Here is an 8656-nt window from a genome sequence, read left to right as displayed (position 1 = left end):
TCGAATTGCCATGGCCGTCCAAGAAGGAGGTGGCAAACGGTCATCGGAAGGACATCACACTCCAAAATGTCTTCATAAGCTCCGATCTTGAAAGAGACTTGTACCCTATGCTCAACTTGAATGGTGCCGTTGTCGCTTAGCCATTGAACCTTGTAGGGGTGCGGGTGCTTCATCTTGACCAATTGGAGTTTGGAGCATAGCTCTTCACTTGCTAAGTTATGACAACTCCCTCCATCGATGATGACCTTGACAGACCGTCCATTGATGCCGGCCTATGTGTGGAAGATATGGCATCTTCGGTCTTCTTCTTGTTGATGTTGAAGAGTCAAGACCTTGGAGACAACAAGAGTGGGACTTGAATCTTCATCACAAAAGACTTGATCATCTTCATCTTCGTTGTTCACTTGCCGGTGCATGGCCACTTGCTCAAGGGCTTCCATTTCTCCTTCACTCATTGAGTCATAGGTTCCGTCATCGTTGAGGATCATGGTGCGCTTGTTTGTGCACTCGAAGGACTTGTGGCCTCGGCCTCCGCATGTGAAGCATTTGAAGGAACTTGTTTTGATGGTCTCATCGGTTGGGGTAGATTATGATGAAGCTTTCGGCTTGAAGTTGCTTGTAGTAGGAGGATGACTTGAGGTTGTCGAATTTTTCTTGTAACTTGACTTGTCGCCGTTGCTTGTAGATGGCTTGGTTGAGGTAGAAGTTGTTGGAGTCGGTGAAGCTTGGGTATTGGAGAAGCCATAGGACTTGGATGAAAACTTGGCATACTTGAAGTCATCTTGCACTTGACGTTCCGCTTTGGTAGCTTGATGCACGAGCTCGATGAGGTTAGAGTATGGTTGGAAGTTGGCAATCTTGTTGATAGGATGACGGAGTCCATTCAAGAAACGTGCCATAGTTTGCTCATCATCTTCCTTGACATTGGCTCTTATCATGGCAATCTCCATTTCCTTGTAGTACTCTTCAACGCTCTTGGTTCCTTCCATGAGTTGGAGTTTCTTGAAGAGGTCGCGGTTGTAGTAGGTTGGCACAAACCGTGCTCTCATGACATCTTTCATTTGCGCCCAAGTGGTGATGGGTGGTTCACCTTTTGCTTCTCGCCGCTCAACAATTTGTTCCCACCAGATGAGGACGTAATCTTGGAACTCAAGGGATGCCATTACGAGCTTCTTCTCTTCTTCATAATTGTGCAAGCGGAAGATTTTGTCGACCTTCAATGCCCATGAGAGATACTCCTCGGGATCATTGCTTCCGGTGAACTTGGGCATGGTGAACTTTAGCTTGCCATAGCGTTGCTCTTCATTGTGTTGGGATCGGGGATGATGACACCCATGTCGTTGATGATTGACAAACTCATGTTGCTCTTGGCGAGGAGGGTTGTCGACCTCATGTTGCTGTTGGCGAGGAGGGTTGTCGACTTCATGTTGCGCTTGTCTTGGGGGAGGTCCATTGTCTTCATGCTCTCGATGGACTTGATGTTCTTGTCTAGCTTGAGGAGGAACTTGTCGAGCTTGACGAGGAGCATGACGATCCACACGTGCTTGGAAAATCCGTTCTTGGACTTCATCGCGAAGTGCTTCTTGATGCTCACGAGCTTGTCGTCCTCGGTTGGCTACGGCTCGACTGGACTCGTGAAGGGCACGTTGCGCCTCAAGTGCTTGAGCTTCTCGTAGTTTTTGCTCTTGACGTTGTGCCTCAGCATCTTATGCATCTTGATGTTGTCGCGCTCGCTCCTCTTGTACTTGTTGTCGTTGTCGTTGCCGTTCCTGTGCTTGCACGAATGCGTCTTGGGCTTGACGTTGATGATGCTCTTGAGAATCAATGTCGTGTAGAGGATTGCGGTTTGCTTGACGGTCTTGACGCGCGGCACGACGAAGAGTGTTTGATGTCGGTGTACTTGAACCGGAGATAGTGTCGTCGGAGTGTCGACTCGAGCGGCTCCTTCTTGAGTAGGACGAAGTGGTAGAAGAGCGGTTGACCAACAAGGCGCGAATCTCGTCCATTCTTGCGTCATTCTCGTGCTTGTGTTCGTCGAGCTTGTTGTCGAAGTAGTCTCTTGTACGTTGCTCCGAGAGTCGCAAGTCGGTGGCGAGGTTGTCGATGCGGTCACTCATTGCTTGTTGCTCTTGATGCAAAGCTCGTTGTGCACCAAAGAGGTGGCTCTTGGTGACATAGGATGACATATCGTCGTCTTACTCCAAGAAGAGTGGGTTGGTAGAAGTGGTTGGCCTATCCATCATTCCAAACAAAGATATGTGAGTGGGAGAAAGAGAAGAACCAATACCAAATGTACCTTGACCGATGTTGAAGATGGATCAATGATCACTCAATGTGTAACAAGGAAATAGCACAATTGGTACCAATTCTTGTCGGTTTCTCACACCTACACAAGTAAAAGCTTATGGTGGAGCTTGGTTAGGATGGTGGCACAAAATTTGATGCAATTGTAAGTGAGTTTCAATAATGTTGGAAAAGATTCACAAATTTGCAAATGCAACAAGTAGACCAATAGCAAGATATGGTACACGGAAACACACACGCAAATAGATAATGTGGGATTGTGCAACCAAGGGTGAGCCAAAATGTGGAATCCACCAAGATGCTCTTGTTGCACAACACTAGAGAGACGCTAGCACGATTGCACAATAGGCGGATACGAACTTGTGCACAACCTACTAAGAAAAAATGCAACGACTTCTATCCCAAGTGTGCAACCAAGGGTGAGCCAAAATGTGGAATCCACCAAGATGCTCTTGTTGCACAACACTAGAGAGACGCTAGCACGATTGCACAATAGGCGGATACGAACCTGTGCACAACCTACTAAGAAAAAATGCAACGACTTCTATCCCAAGTATGCTATATGTATGGTATTCCGGTGATATGATCCAAGATGATCGAGTATGACAATCTTAATGTTTTATGATGCTATCGTTCTTGCTTATAAGATCTTTGCTTATCTTTCCCTTTTTCTTAAAAGCTTGTTTGGCTCTTTGTTGTTTGAGCTCTTTTCTCATGCAATGCTTCACGAACCAAGATAGCAATTGTGTATGTGATGACAACTTTGCGACACAAGAGATGATACCAACATATGCACCACGATGGTATGGTATGTATGCTATGGGAAGTATGATCACTAATGTGCACAAGTCACGTTGCCGGCAATACTCAAAGGCTAGTCTCGATGGGTAAGCTACGCAAACGTAAGGCTATGGGGTTATCAAATGCAATTGCAAGAAAGTATGAGGCGATCACGATACCAAGATGAGATTGATACCGAAACGATGTAGTCGATCGTAGTAGTCCGTGGCGAAGATGAGCGGTAGTGATGTCGATGTCGAACCGTACCTAGATAGCCGAAACACAAAAGGACATGGTTGTCACAACTCAAATTCTCCAAGACCAAAACGTGTCAAAATCATCGAACGTGGGTAGCGGACAAGCTATGGAGGTGGTATGTGGAACTGGTGGTGGTATAGGAATGTGTATGCGGAAGTGGATGTGGTGGCTGAAAACTTCCGGGGAGAAATTCAGTTTCGTCACGCTTTGACGGACGTCCGGAAGTTACGGTCGTCCGGTGGATGACGGATGTCCGGTCGTTCCAGGGGCTCCGGATGTCCGGTAAACTGACGGTGGTCCGGTGGGTCGGGGTCAACGCGATGTGCGAGATGCGGGGCGCGAATTTGGGCGGAATGTTGGGATTTTGGGGGCAAAATTCGAGCGATTTCGCGAATGGAAAGTGGAGAAAATTGGGGAAAAGCTAGATCCACTCGAGGCAAAGCAAATCCATGGATCAAATCCAACAAAATTTCATCACACCAACAAATCACAAAAAAAATCGGGGGCTATTTTTGTGGGGAATTTTCGAATTAGGTAAGAACACAACAAAATCAAGCTAGAAAACGACGAGGGGAGGCTCCGAAATCGTGATCAACGTGGCTCATGATACCAAGATGATGTAGGGTGGAACCCTAGATGGCCGATCTTTTACGAAAGGAGTGGATCCCAACTAAGAACACGAAGAACACGAGGGGAAACACGAGGGAAAACACGAGAGAATCACTCAAACCAACAAGATTCGATTACACATGTGCTAGATCCTCGAAACACGAGAGGAGATACAAGATCCACGATCAACAAAGGACGATACAAAGGGTAACTGGTTCTTCTCCGTGAGGAGGTCTTGATGGGGGCCACCCAAGAGGGGATCTTGAATCCAAGGTGGATCTTCTCCGTAGAGGGGCCGCAGTCTCTCTCGTGGAGTAGATCCGTATGGATGAGCAAAGCTCTATCTCTAAATGAGCTAATCCTTTGCTAACCCTAACTAGGAGGAGGGAGAGGTCTATTTATAGTCTTAGTGCAAAAGAGGGGCGAAGTGAAAGGGTACATGGGCTTCGGCCCGAAACTGTGCGCAGACAGGTACCGGACGTCCGCTGGGGACCGGTCGTCCGGTGGCTCACGGGGGGCCGGACGACCGGAGTCGTCGGACTTCCGCTAAATCCATTCTGTGAAGGATGCGCCGGACGTCCGGTGGCTTCGGACTTCCGTTAATTTTGGTTCGGATGCGGAGACGCCGGACGTCCGGCCCTTGTCGGTCGTCCCCTCGCTGGAGAGTGTGGCCGGTCGTCCGGTCCTGGCCGGACGTCCGCTCGCTGTAGCCTGGGACTTGGGCAGGTTTGGCTTCAGGTGTCGGACGTCCGGTCCAGACCGGTCGTCCGGTGGCTGGAGCTTCTTCGGCAGCTCTTCTTCTTGTCCTTCTTCATGTCCATCTTCTCCTGCCGATCCGCCTTGCTCCTTAGCTTCTCCAAGGTACCTGAGTATGCAAAGTGTCTCCGTTTGATGTAGTAACCATGTCTCATGTTCATCGAAGTGGAGTTGTGAGAGGAGAGATGTCACCTCGGTTTCGAGAGCTTTTGCACGTGCTCGAGTCATGGGTCCACTAGGCACTTGGTGAGACGATGATAGGTCCATGGGGATGATTTTGGGATGCTCCGCATCAGTTACCTTGTCAAAAATACGTAACTGATGTAGGTATGGACAATGACAATGTACCATACACTTGAGATGATGTCACACTCACAGTCTGAGGTGTGGCTGCTCTAGTAGGTGCAACGGTGGAGGAATCAACCGATGGTAGTGAGCATGAATTGGAATAGTAGTTGTTGTAGTCACCCAATGCATCCTCCTGTAACTGTCTCTCAAATGTACAAGCACGAACATACATACCAGTAATGCAACGAGGAATATACTGAAATCTTGCCTGAATAGCATGGTTCAAACCACCAAAAAATCTATTCATTGTATCATCCTCAGATTCTTCTATGTCACAATGATGCATATAAGATTTGAACTCTTGGTAGTAAGCATGAACAGTGTTGTTGCCTTGTTTAAATTGTTCAAATATGCAGAGTAATTCACGACGATAGTAAGGAGGGAAAAATTGTTGTCTCATTACATCTTTCAAATCTTTCCAAGTTGTGGGTTGGTTATCAATGTTTTTCTTACAATGCACACTCCACCAAACAGAAGCAAAACCAGTAACTGCTCTAGTGGCAGCTCGTACTCGCTCAAGTTCAGAAAAGTCATGGTGACTAAAAACTTGTTCTACTTCAAGCTCCCAAGCTAGATAAATAGCATGATTAAATCTACCCTCAAATGAAGGTAAAGAGATAACCTGACCATGTGCTTGTGTGTGTTGTCCCAACTCTCGTGATGGTGAAGATGTGTCCGTCGTCCAAGAACTTCTATCTATGGAACCTCTCATGACTAGTAGAAACAAGAAACAAAATTCGAGAATAATGTTCCTATGAACTACTAGGACGTGGTTGTAAAGTGTTCACAGTAAAGCAAATATCAATATCTTACAAGTTCTTACCATGCGGCAGGTGGTGACAGGCAACCAGCGGTGTGAAGTAACTCCGAAGATTGTGTAAAGCGATTGCCAGGGGAACGTACGTATACACGGTGTGAAAATATGTGGAGCTGGATTGGCTATATATGGTAGCAAAATATTAGCAATAATCAATTCAGAGATGCAATGTTGAATAAACGCTCAACGACGGTACTGTGCTGGTCCTAGGATAGACCGGACTAGAGACGCGAGCCTAGAACACTAATGAGGTCATGGCATAGCACAACTAGCATCAATGAAGGATACTAAGTAGCTCTGGACAGCAAGATATAAGTGAAGATCACAACGGTAGTAAAGATAATGATGAAAAACAACTGCCAAGCAGGATATAGAACAACTCTCTCTCCAATTTTTCTCTTGAAAATTTCGAGCCAATTTTTTGATAACTTTTTTCAAAGAATGTTACTAACTCAAGCTTTCCAATGCAAAAAGAATCTCAATTCCGAATTGATATGAGGAGTCAAAGAATTCTAAAACTGGCCTAAAAAACTGGAACAAACTGTATGCGCGAACTTCGGAGGGCAAAACGACCTATTTAGAAGCCGATTTTGAGACGCCAAATATTTAACTAGCTTTTGCAACTATTCAGATGTGTCTTGTTGCTAGCTTTCATTTGAGTACTTGTGGAGCCAAAATGGACTTCGTATGAGGAAGTTATGCCTGTTTTACTGAACAGTGCACAAAACAGATTCCAATCCGAATTCAACTACGAGATTGAGTCTAGATAGATCTGAATTTTCTTTTTTTCTTTTTTTCCTCACACTTTTTTCTTTTTCTTTCTCTCTTTTTTTCTCTCACTTTTTTTACTTTTTTCTCTCTTTTTTTCTCTCTGTCTTTTGTTCTCTCTCCCTCTTTCCAAAACAAACTAGATAAGATGCAGATGGGATCAAGCGAAGATGTGAACGATCTCAACTATGATTATGACTATGATTATCGATTTGATGAGATGAGATGATAACTATCGATTTGTGGAGACGACTTTGACGATCTGACTACAAACGTGCACGACGTTGCGCCTTAGCAATCGCTAAACCAATCTCCGTGAGGTTACCAACGATGCCGGAAGCACGATCAGCCTGACCACGAAGGTCTATTTCTGCATGCAATCGAAAAACAAGCAAGAATATGATAAAAGCAATCTGAATATTGCAAATATGGATGAAGTATTGATAAAGGTGGGGATCCAGAAGCGGTCTTGGTCTGGTCGTTGGACACAAACGAAGTACCCGAAGTTGCAATGGCTAACTTTTAACTAAACAAATCCCAAGGAAAAAGCTACTTGATGGATCTACTTATATAGAAGCAAGGGGTTGCGGCCAAGGAGGTGGGGGGACGTCCCAAGGCAGCCAAAAATCAACCCTAGGTCGTACAAGGATCATGGGCCCAAGTGGAGGTGATGCAATACCTTTGGACTTGTTGTTTGACTCGGATTCTGCTGCAGCGTCAGATTGTTCCGTCGATATCTCAACGCTCTGGGCGAATTTGAAGGTGAATCTGGGTTGGAAAGAGCACGAAATCTACTTTCCAACAAAAAAAGAATCACCCAATTCGGAGTCCGTATGAAAAAGTTATTGGCGTTTTGAGTCAGGTATGTCTGTGCAGTCCGAATCTGAATCCAGAACGTGAGAGACTTGGACTCTATCTTCTCTTGGCCGAAAAGTGACGTGAGAGGACTTTTTGAACAGAACCTAAACTTCTCCTTTTCCCTTATCTTCATATGTAGAATTGTACAAATGTCCCATACACCTGCAATTAGACAAAACACAAAAGTGTGTGAAGTATTTTTGTTCTGGATAACATAAATAAATTATTGAATAGTTTGCACTAGAAATCACCTGATAAATATGCATGTATGCAATATTTTTTGTCGTGTCCAAGGTAGTCATGTCCTCATCATAAAAAATCACCATAAATTTTTAGCCCATTCCAAGAACTTTTATTTCTGCATAAAAAATGACACCACGGTAGTTCTGCTGAAAACAGCGTCAGTCCAGGTTAGTTCTAATCAAATCATACCAAAACCATATAAAATTGCTGTAAACATGGTATGAATACTTCATAAATTTTAGATACGTTGGAGATGTATCAGGGGCCTTCTCCTCGATGACTGTATCTGGGCCAGATATACTGCCGGGGATTTTCCCTATCATTTCTAAGAATTCCTGGATATCCCCGGCTATCTGCTAGTGACCTTCCGCGGCAGCAATCCTGACTGCTTCTTCGACATCACTTTTTCCAATATTGGACACCTCCTCCAAGAGCTCGGGTTCATAAGTTGACGAGGCTGCAAATAAAATCAACAGATGGGATAATAAGAAGCCGGACACTACTAAATCGAAGCCAGGAAGATAAGTAATTCAAGCAACTAGAAGCAAAGACAAGTGGATTACCCAGTGGTGGCTGTTGTAAGGGGACATCTCCTTTCCCGGCAACATCGGTTGCCGGCACGCGATCCACGACCACCCCTTCGGTGGTTGTGGCCTCAACACGAGCAGACCCCTCGGTGGAGGCCCTTGCCGGTGATTCCTCTGCTTGAACTTTGGCCAACGGGGGCCCTTGGAAGGTGGACCCCTCTTGGTGGGCTCCACCTTGCTGGCTCTCACCTAACCCTTTGCCGGGGGATGAGGGATGCTCCAAACCTTCAAATGAAATTCTGTTTTGTATGCTCGAATAGCTCATGTATCAACTAGGGTTGTCTGTATCTTCCATGCTAGGCGGGTTATTATCAAGAGGAGTGGACTC

The sequence above is a fragment of the Triticum aestivum genome, chromosome 4D, assembly GCF_018294505.1.
Source record: "Triticum aestivum cultivar Chinese Spring chromosome 4D, IWGSC CS RefSeq v2.1, whole genome shotgun sequence".
Taxonomy (NCBI): Eukaryota; Viridiplantae; Streptophyta; class Magnoliopsida; order Poales; family Poaceae; genus Triticum; species Triticum aestivum.
This window is presented reverse-complemented; position numbering follows the sequence as displayed.